The following is a 15,146-nucleotide window of genomic DNA, read 5'->3' as shown; positions in this document are numbered from 1 at the left end:
ACATTGACCCACTCTTGATACAATTGCGTCAGCATTGAAATCGAAACGGATTAAGTAGGAAGATAACCAAATGAATCACGATAGAGATAACCACATGAATCACATAACAAAATCAAAGGTATATAAGTCGAAAATCATAATATTGATATACAAAGAGAATCTCAAATATTTTAAGTCTTTTTAGAAGTTCTTCTATAAATTTGATGCTGATTTTATTTCAATAAAACTTTAACAACACTCCGCCGTTCGTTAATTATAATTATATCTTAAATCTTGTTACAAAAGTCATATTATCTGAAACAAATTTTAATACTCAATGAAATATAAAATTTCTTGTAGAGAAAGAGAAAGAGAGAACTATTATTTAATCTTGCTTTTGTATTTCCTCTTTTTTAGCCTTTCGTTGGAGCTCTGAACGTAACAAATGTGCAAACGAAGAAGAAGAAGAAGAAAGAGGTGAAGAAAAAAACGGAGAAAAAGACGAATGTATTCGTGGACGATGGAGTGTCGATACAGTTGCAAAGGTGAATTAGTTGCTTGAGAGATTACGCCGCGAGTAACGATAGAGAAGAGATAGTGACTGTTCGATATTTCTCATCTCTCGTCCCTTTTCCCCCTTCTCTTTTCATTCCGCTCTCTCTTTCTCTCTCTCTTTCTCTCTGTCTGTCTCTCTCTTTCTCGTTTCCGCGAGAGCGTGCGGCTCGACTGGGAGAATTCCGGTGTGTCGGTGACCACCGGGTGGGAGTGGTGCACCAACACCATCCACCTCCTCACCGGGGTTCCTGCACGGACCGATGCACAGAGAGTGGGAAAAGGACAGTCACAAGAAGAGCACCGGAGGAATCTAGCGGAGAGGAAGAAACGTTGGCTAGAGGGAGAAACGTCCTTCGACAACAGGGAGTAGGAAAAGGAGCACGAAGAGAAGCGCATAGAGGCAAGAAAGAGGAGGGATACAGAAGGAGGGAGGAGGGCAGGTCGCGTGCCCGGCGTGGTGTTACTCTGTGTGGCTAAAAGAGAGGAGAGCACTTACCTTACTTTACCGACGTCTCTCACGGTTAACACGCAGGGTAGCTCTCCTTCACTCCGCGTTCACACTTACACGAACAAACGCACGACAGTTATCACGCATACAAACAAGTGTCAGCGCTCATACCAACCCGCATCGCAGCCACACCGTATGATCCGATACATTTATGTACACGGATACTCGATCTTCTCGATGTATTTCCCGTGTGTGTAACTCACCTACCTACCTACCTACCTACCTACCTACCTACCTACTTACTAACCTACCCGCCAGCCTACGGATTCAGTCTCCCCGCCCAATCGACGGTACCCGCGACAGTATATACGTATCCACGTGTCTGTGTGCACCTGTGTGTGTGGCAGGCGGCATCGCCCCGCTTTACACACGGCTTACTCACCACCGTACGAGGACCACTCCACTCTCGTCGCGTCTCACGAATCTCCTTCGCGAGAGCTGCTCTTGCTGATATTCCGCTTCGTCCCGTGCCAGGAAGGTGAATGAGAGGGGAGAGGGATATCACGCCTCGCGAGAGAGGATCTGGACAACGGAGCACAGGCACCAAACGATCGCCGGACGGTGGTGAGCAACGGTGGTTCGCTCCTTCCATCGTTCCTGAAGAGAGAGAGAAAGAGAAACGTTGAAAGATCAGGACCTTACGTCCTGTCAACGCGCGAATACAGGGATTGATAGTGTCGAAATCCCTCGAGAATCCCACCGAATTTTCACTGTGCGGGAGAACTTTGAGACAAGGTGGTCAATCATCGTTTAACGTGCCGATCACAAGGGACTTCTAGTCAGAAAGGATAAAATTCTCCTCAAACGATAAGTCTACGTTGTGTGGTGTGTGTGGTATTGATAAAGGGATAGGCACTCGTGTGTATTGCCTGAACGGGAACGATCGAGACACCGTTATCCGAGCACGTGGTCGCGCTAAGTGTAGTAAAACGAGGATCTTCTAATTGGATATATTATTGAAAAACGGTCCAAAGGTTTGCGGAATGTTTGTGCGGACGTTTCGATAACCCGTATCCTCATAAACGGGCCGACTTTCAGCACTCGTATAGGTGAAAGGGGAGAGAAAAAAGAAGAAAAGGAGTGACCTCTGAAATGTGAGGATAGTGTGTTGTTGCCAAACGAGTGCTCTTTTATCATCTCCGTCGCCTGCTTTTATTCTTCTTCTTCCCCAGTGTTGTCTTTCCATCTTCCTCTCTGTTTTTCTCTTTTCTTTCTCTCTCCATCTCCCCCCCCCCTCTCTCTATCTATCTATCTATCTATCTCTATCTCTATCTCTCGCCCGTATTATGAGCAGAGCAAAAATGGAAAAGTGTCACGAATCAACGGAAGTGTTACCACCCTCGGCAAGGTCGAGATATGACGTATAAGGTAAAATAACTTACGATTCTCTCTCTTCCTCTTTTTCCTTGTTTTTTTCGCGATATTCTGGTATTTTTTGATTTTTTGAAGATCGTGCAAAGATTATGTTTGGTATTCGTCGAGTCTAAAGGAGAATATTTAAATTTGAAAATTAATATCTCCCTTATATATATATATATATATATATATATATATATATATATATATATTTTTTTTTTTTTTCCAAAATGTCAGAATCTGTTCTGCCATGCTTCTGTATATTTTAATTCTGGTAGAGCTGATAAAATAACGAAAATATGAATTAAAATATATAGAAACATGGCAGAACAGATTCTGACATTTTGAAAAAATATAAAGACTGTTGATAGAATTTATGTCAAATTTAATAAAATAAAATTTAATAAAATTTAATGAAATAAAATTTTATAAAATTTAATGAAATAAAATTTTATAAAATAAAATTTGTAACATAAATATGTATTGCAGTTTATGCGATTATCCATCAAATTATGCGCCTAAAATTGTATAAGTGACAAATCTCGTACATATTCCTGCTTTCTCTTTGTAAGTAAAATTGCAAAATGAAAATTGCCACACGAGATAACTTACACGATTGTCTTAGGGATTGTTTTAATATTGGAATTATAATACCTATCTCTTAATTGAGTGTTTCGGGGTTAGATTTTCTCGTTAGTGCGGTAGTTGGTTGTCGACAAAATCTCAATTCGTACTCCTTTTGGCGCCAGCGTCTCGCGCTCCCGGTAAAATTACGGCGCCTATTTGAAATGCAGACTTGAGGTGTCGCGAGAGCGCGATAATCTATGAACGGGAACACATCAGGAATGAGTGATTGGCGCATACATATAGAGAAAGAGACTTTCATTTGAATAAAGACAATCGAACGCGCGCGCACAGTCAAGAGTGTGATTACGGAAGTTGCTTCGCGCTTGATGGTTTGTCTATGTTACATTTGACACGTACGCGCATCTCGCGAGGAGAAAATATGGTAATATGACAGTAACTAGAGCTGATTAGTATAGGATGTAAACATTATCTGCTGCATTATTTTTAATGATGCACAATTTATGATATTAGAAATTTTTAAGTGTTTGGCGAAAAACATTGATAAAGTATTACAAATATTATTTCGCATATCCTTAATTATGTAATATTATATAATAATCATAAATTCAAATATTATCTTCTCTACAATTGAGAAAACTAATAATTTTTGCTTGAATTTATATAAAATATTCGTGAAATTATATTTCGTATTTTCTCATGAGAACACAGCTTGAAAAAGCCTTACGTAATATGGAATTAATCGCACATATTGTCACGGGGATCAATGACAGTTCGCGTCTTGACATTTCGCGCGAAAAACGCATCTACTCCGACATCTAACACGTTCGAAACCAGTTCTAAAGCTGCGCTTGCGAACTCCCTCCCGAGCAAAAGTAAAGTCACCCACGTTCATTCTTATATCACGATTCGTTCTGCCGGAAAGTAGACATTGCAAAAGCTACGTTTCTGCCGTTTCCTCGTTCATAAATTTACGTGCCTTCAGGCGTACGCCTTGACTGCGCCCATTCGAGAACACGTGAGACCGCCCGATTCACGAGACAAGCAGGAGACTTTGATAAATATATTTATATTGAAACAATCGAAAATACTACATATCGCATTAATGCGATATGAATACAAAAAAATGACTATCACTAAATTATTCGGAAATGTATATATAAAATTTCATTCGCATAAATATACCCGAAATTTAAATTTAAAACAAATTTATCCAAAATTTAGAGTTTTGGGATACGATTTTATTTTACATGCAATACAGGAAATATATTTAAAATTAAAATATATATATTGTATATATATTGTATATATATATATATATATATTGTGTGTGTGTGTGTGTATACACACACACACACACATTAAAATATGCGACATACAAAAGTAGTTGTAGAATTTTTTCTTAAATTTTGCCGTGAATTATAGACTGTGTGTGTAAAAGATTAAATTAAAGATATATTAATTTATATAATATAAATATTTACAGTTACATAAAAAACCAAAAAAGTGAATTATTATTATCGATTAAAAATTGAATTATTATTTATCTTTAGATGAGTTTAAACTAATCAATCAGACATTTCTAATTTTATCTGTTCAAATTATACGTAAGAATAAAAAGAGACGCGAGTCATAGAATTTTCGATTAAACGAGATATATCAACGATACATTATTCATAGAATAATGAGCTTGCATTGATGGCACACACAAAGATGCGCTATCATAGATATCTCGAGGACAGTTTAATAGTTAATTGATAATTAACGTCATAATTTTTATCGTCATTTTCATAACAACATCGTGAAACCGATGTTGGGGCGTCGAGAACTCTCTTGTCCCGTTATTTCCTTCTTCCGTTGCCTTCGCTGTTCCACCTCGTGCGATTCATCTCTGTCTCGCTATCGGCAATTTGTTAGAATCAGTTTCGGCGAATCCATTGACCGTCCGCCGATTGCAATAAATTGCAAATTACATTGGATGTAAATCTCGCGTGAAAGTAATTGTAAATGATACGTGCCGAAATCCCTTAGGAATAAATCGCACGAGCAGAAAATTTAAGGAAATAAATTGCCATAAGTCTCTCCCGATTTTTCTTTTATTGACAAAATTGAACTGGTCCTTCACATACATCCATACAAATTGTTGGAATTCTTTTTGGTTTCAGCAATTTTATGTCATCATCATCATCATATAAATATAATAAATTAATATAATTATGGTAAAATAAAGAATACTAATGATATAATCTCACATTAAAGAAATAAAAATTATAAATTTTTATTTATTTATTACATAAAACATTACATAAGTATTATATAAATATATAAAACATATAATATATAGACAAAATAAAATATATAAAAAAGTATGTAATAATATAAACTATTATTATTATATTTTTTTCATAAGTTTCCTTTTCTTTCAATGGGAGCAGAATCGCACATATTATTTTATACAAAAAAGATGAATCAAATTATATAGAGCCAAATATATGATGTAATAGAAAGTCATAGACAACAACATATTTATTACATTTTTTCTCTTCAATTCAATCCTTGTAAAAATAGAATTTGGCGGTATTAAGCAATATTACACGAACGACATCAGGATCTCCTATCTCTTTTTTAACGTTGCTCAACAAACCAGGCAAATGTATATAAGCGTCGACAGATCGGTATTTGAATACGGCGGCTATTACGAAAATACAGAGCATGACAATCATGAGAGACTCCCAGACGTTTGAACAATGTCCTCACTTCAGTTATAGACTGGCGCAAACGGCAATAAAACGGGCCACAAACGACAATATCGTCACCGAGAGTACCGGTCATTAAGTATCTCTGTCGCATGATCTACCAATCGTCTTCCACGAAATTGTACATTGTTACAATTCCATAAATTAAAAGGCAGAAAGTCAATGAGAAAGGTCTTTTATCGTTCTTTTAACTTATTTCCCTTTTATTCCTTCTTTGTAAATCTTGTTCTCACACACATACACACACAATAGAGAGAGAGAGAGAGAGAGAGAGAGAGAGAGAGAGAGAGAGAGAGAGACAGAGTAGCTTTCTTTTAGTTATAAAATTACAAAATAAATTCAAAATATTTAATAAAATATTTTTCACGTGAAATCTTTTCTTAAAAAATGTTAGAATTCTAATTTCAGTTTTGTTACCCCTATCTTATTTATGCACTTTTAACATAAAAATTCTTCAATTATATAAAAAATATAATAAAAATATTTTAAATATTGGAAGAATATAATTTAATTTTATTTTTTAGGATCAATATATCCATATCCATATTATTTGCCCAATTTGTAAACATAAATTGTGCATGAATAAGTGCAATTCTTTTTTGTAATATAAACTGTTGTTTCACTTTGTAAAGCGAATTATATCCTATTTCAAAGATTATTATTATTTTTAATTTTTATTTCTAAATTTCTTTTTACATGCGCACACAAAGTATATATTTTTTCTTTCAAATTATATCTCTACAAATTATTATTTTTTACATGAAATCTTCCTTTAAAAGAATGTTAGATTTCTAATTATTAAATTTAACTTTTGCTTTATTGTATCGTATATATATTATATTTTGGAATTAAAACTGGTTTCAATTTTGTGAAAAATTAAACAAAATATCTTTTTGGAGAAGCTTATAAAAGCTTAATTTAATTTTTTATTATATATATATATATATATATATATATATATATAATGTACAATTGTTAATTGCAAATTAATATTTTTTTTAAACAATTATATGTTTTCTTTAAATTAATTGACTCCTCTCGTTACTTTTTACATAAAAATATTGAAGTAAGATTATCAAATGAATATTTTACGAAATATCTTATAGTTTATATAAAATTAAGGAATTATTTCAAATTTTATAACTCAGAAAATACTTAATAAAAAAATACTATATTAAAATATTTTGGAAAGCTTTCGAGATAAGCTATAAGAATATACGACAAAAAATAGGAGGAGGTTTTATTTTAAAAAATTCAGAACGAATTTCACAACGTAATATTGATGACGCTGTTCAATGTTATAGTAATATTACTATGTAATGAGTCACTTAAAATTCTACAACTTTTGTATGACGCATTTTTCTTTAAAATGCTTTATTTGCGAGATATTTGGCCGGTCCAAGACTTTTGAGACATTCTGTATATGTATACATATGTATATACAGAGTATCCCAGACTTAACAAATCAGCCGTTAATAGCAGATTCCTCAAATCATTTGGATACAAAAATTCTAATACTAAAATGTTGAGGAAGACTTCATAAAAATGTTCAAACTACTGACTACTGTCGGAGACACAATCGCGCTCACTGTGGAATCCTATTTTTTATTGATCCCTCTATCGATATTATCACACTGTACACCTTGATGCACTATGTGCCTGAACACAAAAGAACGTAATGCGCCGATTGGTAATCTTTAATCTTTTGTAGCGCCGACACTACATCTTCCTCAACATTTTAATATTAAGGTTTTCGTTTCAAAATGATCTCAGAAATCTATCATTAACGGCTAATTCGTTAAGTCTGGAACACTCTGTGTGTGTGTGTGTGTGTGTGTGTGTGTGTGTGTGTGTATTTACCGTCCACACATTCGTAAATAAATTATTTCAATGAGCGATGTATCAGATTTTTTGGGATATAAACAGATTCGCTTTTTATGCAAATTATATTCCGCCGAAAAAGAGCTTACATAAGAACTTAAGTGGAGAAATTTGAAACAATTTCAATAGTCTTTTCAGGGGGATACCAGTAGCCGTAAATGTAAATTCGTTTCACAAGATCTTCGGTAGCATAGAACTACAATGCGTGGGCTCTTCGTCTCTGTTTATATATTTTCGCACGTACAATGGACTGGCTGTTTTTAAATTAAATTCGACGACTATCGCGAATACCATTATTCAAATCATTGCCGTTTAAAAGACTCTATTTCGCATTATGGACGATTAATACAATGTGAATCGAAAAAGTCTTTGAATTTACGATTTTCACCGAGTGTCGATGAGACTCCGAATGACGAGCAATCACTGCTTCGGATGCAGTATCTCATTGATAATGATAAGTCGGAAGTAGGAACTTGTTGTTCCTCGATTCACTTGCCAACAGGAAAAATATGCGCAGACCGATTTATTTTTACACGAAATTATTATATATAATCCATCACCGGTAATGCTGCATCACGTCGAAACTTATCGATTCTTGCTCGCTCATAAAAGTTATTTTTTTCTCTGGATTTTATATAATTAATATAATAGTCCTCAAAGTGCTACCGGAAGGATTTGAAATTGAATCGGAATCTTGAAGTCGTACTTTTAATGTCGATTCGGTGAATTTTGCGAATTCCAGCGCTTGCGATGGAAATGACAATTTATTGATTGAGGATGAAAAATTTCCATAAAAACACGAAATATTTCATTACATCTCGTCGGAAATATACATCTAAAGCATTTTTATGCTGCTTTCTTGCATGCAAACATTTATACTATCGAGCATGTGTATACTTTGATTTATAATATGCATTGAAGTAAAATCATCGTATAAGGACAAGGCACTTTTTTCTTTCAAGCAAATTATAAACCAGATAATATTAATTATAAACCAGATACATTTCTTTTAAGCAAATTATATATTATTAATTAATTATTTTCTAATTAATTACACAGGCCTGCGGGGGCACTACAAAAAGCAGAGTAACTGAATTTGATAGATTTTTTGACGCTGAAAATAAATCTGGCCGCAGAATTTTCCCAGGCACATCAGGTTTTCGAGTAATTCATATTTAAATAGTCGAAAAATGGCAATTTCAACAAATTTCATGAATTTATTATGGAAAAACTTAATTTTTTGAAATATTTCTGCCAATGGCATCATATAATACTAGTCTACATTTTTCAAATCCATTTTCGATTGCTGCTGCACGATTTTTTTTCGCTGAGATATACAAGTATGAAATTATAAGAAAATTTACATAAGCATTCATATGACAAATCCATCTTAAAATTAAAAAAAGCTTACATGTCAGGTTCGGTTGTCCAAAAAAGTTCTGTAAAAATATATCTAATATAATTGTTACACATTTTGATAAATTTTTCTAAATTTTATATCTTTTTATTATGACTCTTTCTGTCATATCGGATGCGCTATTTTTAATTTCAAAAATGATAGGCGATGTTCAAAAATTTGTATTTTTACCCAAATTTTGATTCGTGATAAGACAGAGAATAACATAATGGTTTGAATTAAAATAGCTTATTGGACCACAATGCATGACCAGTCTTATAACTTGTATATCTCAGAAAAAAAAATCGTGCGGGAGCAATCGAAAATGGATTTGAAAGATGAAGAATAATACTATACGATGTCATTGACAGAAATATTTCACAAAATTAGATTCTCTTATAATAAGCTGAAATTTTTGGATTATTTAATTACTCAAATTACTCGAAAACCTGATGTGCTGGAGAAATTCTGCAGCCAGATTCGTTTTCAGCATCAAAAAATCTATCAGATTCACCTTTTCTGCTTTTTGTAACTAATCAAATCTAAAATTTCGCCTGCGTTATTAATCGTTTCATTATCAAAATACAAGAAATGAAAAAATAAATCGTAAATCTAGTCGGATAATTTTATCATTAACTTATAAAAATACAACCTGTAATTTTACATAACGAACTTTTACAAATTATATTATAATAATGCTATGAGAAGCGTTATATGATTCGTTATTTAATTGTAATGGACGCGACATTGTTAGCCTTGGCGAAAATGCGGCTGCGATCTTCAAATGGACATGGCGACCTTGCTAGCGTAGAGAGATAATTGTAACGATGGAAACTTAAATTTGAGGCCACAGTCTACATTCGAAATGTAAGAACGACGATAATATCGCGTAAAGTAGTGGTGAACGAAGACGTAAAAAAGGGCGGGACAGAACTTATATGTATCATTATTCCACACGTATGTATAAATATGTTACCGCTTTTGCGTCCCATACACACATCACGTTGACCCTCTTATTTCACCTTTCTTCTCACTTATTTCATCTTTCGACTCACTTTTCTTCTATACGTTGCTCGATCGAATATTTATAATTTTAAATATACAGCTGGATAAATATTTAGCGATGCAATGTTTAATTTAATTAATGTTGTGCACGAGATAGTACACGCGATTAAGGAATGCTGAAAGTACGGAGACAACATTTCGTGTCCAAATTGTGAAACGAATTGACTTTGTGATTTTCGATACACTGCGTTAATTATTTTTTAGTAAGAAATAATTAACTCAAATTATTTTTAAGCAAAAAATTAATGAATTGAATTATTTTCGAGTCAAAAATATTTGAATCAAAATTATTTAATATCATATTTCTTTTTTTATAAAAATTTACCACAGAATTAAATAAAAAATAAAGATAAATATAGTATATGCAATTCCCCAAATTTAATTAAATAAAAGCGTATATTATCAAAAAGTATCCGTAAGAGAAAGACTTATATAGCCTTTGTAGAGAAATGTGAAAATTTGTTCTCTTTAACAGTGCGATATAACAATGAGAATTTATCGCGTGTGCATTAAATGCGTTTCTGATTTGCTTAATCAGCTCTCCATCATCGCTGAAGCTTGCACACACTTGTTACTTTTCGCTCGTCATTGTAAGACAAGCCGCCTCCTGTCTTGGCATTGTTACACGCGGACATAATCATGAATTGAAATCGAAACCAGCATCTTAAGACGGTCAGTCATCCGACAAATTGAAGGGATATTAGTGTGTATAAATGTTACGTGTGTGTATGTACGTGTATGCTACGATTTTTGTCGCTTATTCTCATTATTCATTTTTTCATTCTCGAATCGGAATTATGATCCTATTTTCAATCTCAATTTTCTCACACTTATAAATTTGAAAAGATTTCGATAGATTTGATTTATTTAGAAATTGTAGAGAGATCTCCTCTCTTTTCTCTCCCCCCCCCCTCTCCCCCCCCTATCTCTTTTTATTTTGTGCCTTTAATAGGCAAAAACGAATTTTCAACTTAGAAGTTTAAAAGAGAAGTTTTAAACAAAATTATAACTAAATAGTTTCTAAATAATCGAAACAGACTTAAATTAAAAAATAACATTGAAAGTAGAAGAAAAATTTATAAATAGTAAAATAGTTTCTAAATAATCGAAACAGATTTAAATTAAAAAATAAAATCGAAGGTAGAAGAAAAAAATTTATTTCTACCATGTTTAGCACTTTAATGTGAAAATGAAAATGAAAATGGATCTATAATTATACGACAAATTTGCCATCTAAAGATACTGCAATCCATTCCATTTGGCTATTTATCAACGGATATAAAAGGATAGTAGACGTGATTGCCGATTTGTCAGATTGAAAACGGAAATATTCTCACGATCGATGCGGTCTATTAACGATCTACCTGCTCATTAAAATTGCAGAAAATCTTCGCGAACCAGCAGAGAGAGAAAGAGAGAGAAAGGTACTCAGATTATCCCATACATCCTTTCACCAATTTTCGTTTCGTGCATCATTAGGCGACGGCCTTGTAAATAGTATCTTTGAGTATCATTTCGTTTCAAGGTTGCGAGGGCATTTCTAATTTAGATATTGATTAGATCTCTTTCTCTTTACACATATCGCGATAGATCTTAATATCTACAGAAGCCATTTCGCGGAGACTTTTTGCGAGTTTTGTGAAAACTGATAATCGCGATTTTTTTGCGTGTTAATAAACAAAAATATTAGAAATGTTTAGATTTTACTCAGCGCAAAGAATAGTAAAAGATTATTTATTTTTCAATTTCCATGATTGATTGAAAATTTTGATTTTCAATATCATTTGTCATGTTTAACATTATGTTTAACCTTTTGATTCAAAAGAATTCATCGAATGTAAATGCAAATCAAATGTATTCGACGATAATTTACATCTAACTTATCGATGTGCGTCAAAATTGATGTACGAGAGCACAAACTATTTTTTCGCAGTGAATTTATCAACTCTTAAACAATTTCGCAAATCTTGATTTTTTAAATCAAAACAAAGAAATCTTAATTAATCAAAAAAGATAATTATATCATTATATATTATTTTTTTACTTTTGTATTCTCTTATCATCAATATTTTTCATATAATTATTTATTTTCTGTGAATATAAGAAAGATAATAAAATATCTAGATATGTGCTTGAAAGCTCAAAAGTTTAATTCGTTTGTAAATCAAAAATCACCCCATTTTATTATATATTTTATTATTTCTCTGAGAAATCGTAATTCGTAATCGTATTCTCGATCGTGAAAAATACATCACATCCGAAATGTTAATCCTTTGAAAGAGACATTGCGGCAACCGGGAGAAAGAAATAGGCCACGAAGATGACAATACCAGAAAATAGTGTTAGAGGCTCCACATTCTTACAAGAGAAGAGATGGGAGACTGTGCCAAAGGAGAGACGGGAGAAATGGCGTTGACTAACAAACGATGATTTCGTCGTACAGCGTGAATATTTCATAAGGAAATGGTCAGAGATGTCACGTAGAAGTTGGACACTGTGATGATAGCGACCAGACAGATCAGCAGAAGATCGAGCGTGAAGAAAAAAAACGAGAAAGACGCGTTTACGACGAAAGAGAAAGAGAGAGAGGGAGGGAGAGAGAGGGAGGGAGGAGAGAGAGAGAGAGAGAGATAAAAGAGGAACGGGACAATTGCGGAAGACGATGGAAGGCAAAGATGGATGAAGCGAAAGAGGGGTTTAACGAAAGGGAATCAGGCCACAATAGCTGGGCAATATCCCCCCTCCCCCGAAAATTCATGAAAATCTATTCCTGATTTCGTAGCCGATCGTTGTATATATTTATACGCGATATGGAAGAGTTTGTGTCTCTAGATTTTTCGTGTGACTGATCGAAAGAGGAGAATTCCCTCATAGAACATACGTACCCGTAAAAGCACGCCCTGATCCGATTTAATATTGATGAGATGCTTAATTTCGAGAGTCGAGGATAATCTACTTTCTTTATTTTTATACAAAAGACGTGTTCGTATTCATCGATAAATGTTGATAAAATATTTTAATCGCTTATTAAACCACCAGTCCACTCTAGCAATATATAAAATTAATAATTTTCAGGAATTTTTTTTTGAAAGATATTAAAAATTGACCCCTTTAGTATATTACATTTACATAGATTTTACATTGACGTTTACATAATATGTCAATATTTTTAAATCTGATCCAACGGTATAATATGCCGGTTTTTGTGTAATTATTTGAAATGAATAAGCTCGATCTAGTGTTATTCTGTAGAATATTTATAAGATACTGAATCTGATTTTATTAAAGAAAATTGTAAAATAACATTAATATTATTTTAAAATTAAAATTTTAATTAAAATGTTAAAATTTATTCACTTCTCGTAAATTAGTATCGATTACAAATTAATATCATATAATTTATTGTACTTAGCTAATTGTATTGATCATTAAATTTGCAAGAAAAATTGATTCCACTGTGTAGAGTGTGTCAAACTATGCATTTTTTTAGATACAAAACATGTCCTTACTTCTGAAGATGGTGGAAGGAGAGAGGATAAATAAAAAATTAACAAGTACTGTTTAACGTAGAAGCTTCATTTTTGAAAAAGAAAAAAGGTACAATAATTATTAGCAGAACTAGTCTTATTTAAATCTATGCGAAATTTTGATGTGAAGTTACTTATGAGATAATTTTGTTGAGCAATATATATATATATATATATATATGAATCGTTTATAGGATATTAGTGGGTACTATTTTTAATTATAATTGAAAGCATATACATGTAGAAAATTAAATGTTTAATTATTTGCTACTTCCCGATTCGCACTATTTCGCTAACGGAAATTAATAACGAGCTAATCGATTAATTAGGAAGGCACTTTCTAGAGCGTCCAATTAAATTACATATGTTCAGTCTATCGATCTTAATCGCGCCATCACTCACAGACATTCCTCCATTTAATTTTTACACTGTTGCGCTTCTTGTTTTCTCAATCGATTTCATTCCTTTTAAATCACAATCGCTCGTTAAAGACGAAACATTATATTCTGAATCGAAGTAATCATTTGAGCTTCGAACAAAATTCGATATTTACTCGAATTAATATCATGTTTTTGAAATGGTATTAATATAACTTTATTAGGTGAATTTACATGTTATAAATATCGATGTTATCAATTTTATAATAATATGAAAAACCTTTTTCACGTTTTTAAATGAAACAATTGCATATGGTTAGCACATAAAATATGTCAAGATTCTATTAAATTTCATCCCAAATTTGCAAAATTTAAAATTGTTAACATCCGAATGATGTCTTTCTAACTCTTCTTTCTAAGAAATCAGAGATTTATATTACACAGATTCATATCTTTTAATCATGTTTCTTTAAATCGCAAAAAAAAAAAAAATAAAACAAAATATAAAATAAATAAAACAAAATATAAAATTAATTATAATAATACAAAATATAAAATTAATATAATATATTATAAAACTTATAAAATATAATTTATAAAAATTTATAAAATAAAAAATTACAATAAAAGTTATAAAATTTTTCGCGAATTGTCTCAATTATATTTTTAGAATTATCATCTTCCAATACTAACAATCAGTCTCACAAATTCGGAATTCCGCCAGCAGGTAGAAATCATTTTCAGCTCAACTTAACAGAACTAAGAAAATTGTTGTGCTTTGATGACGATTGTGTTTAATAGCAGAATCAATTGTTTGATTTCTCTGTTATGCCAGAACTTTTCGACATTTTCCCTTTCTGATCGTCTTCTTCCTTTTTCCATCCCTTATCATCCTAATTCGCTGTTCCTCCGACGAATTATTATGACTCCAGAGCGATGAAAATATGTTGTACAATTCGCGGGGAAGGCTGGCGGGGTTTATTCGCGATAAATCTTGATGCTGCACACTTATTTGTTATCCACAGTTGCAAGTTGAATACTTTCACAGCCGATTTTTATTATAGAAAACTTTTTATTGAATGTGAAACTATATTATAAGCAAGACCAGACAGATGTCTATTGCATTTATACGTTTTTCAGTATTATAATATATTATCTTAA

General features: G+C 32.5%; 1 protein-coding gene across 2 annotated transcripts in view; it reads left to right on the top strand.

Moving 5' to 3' along the window:
* Positions 1–1,416: 1,416 nt before the first annotated feature.
* Positions 1,417–15,146, top strand: part of LOC105247982 (MDS1 and EVI1 complex locus protein EVI1-A-like) — a 32,224-nt gene continuing 18,494 nt past the window's right edge. The window contains exon 1 of one of the 2 annotated variants that reach the window (XM_025413283.1): positions 1,417–2,410. The gene's annotated coding sequence lies outside the window, so the exon portion shown is untranslated. The remainder of the gene's footprint in view (positions 2,411–15,146) is intronic. The other variant, XM_011252477.3, reaches the window with a different exon arrangement.

Source organism: Camponotus floridanus, unplaced genomic scaffold (assembly GCF_003227725.1).
Source record: "Camponotus floridanus strain SB8 unplaced genomic scaffold, Cflo_v7.5 scaffold64, whole genome shotgun sequence".
Taxonomy (NCBI): Eukaryota; Metazoa; Arthropoda; class Insecta; order Hymenoptera; family Formicidae; genus Camponotus; species Camponotus floridanus.
This window is presented reverse-complemented; position numbering and strand designations above follow the sequence as displayed.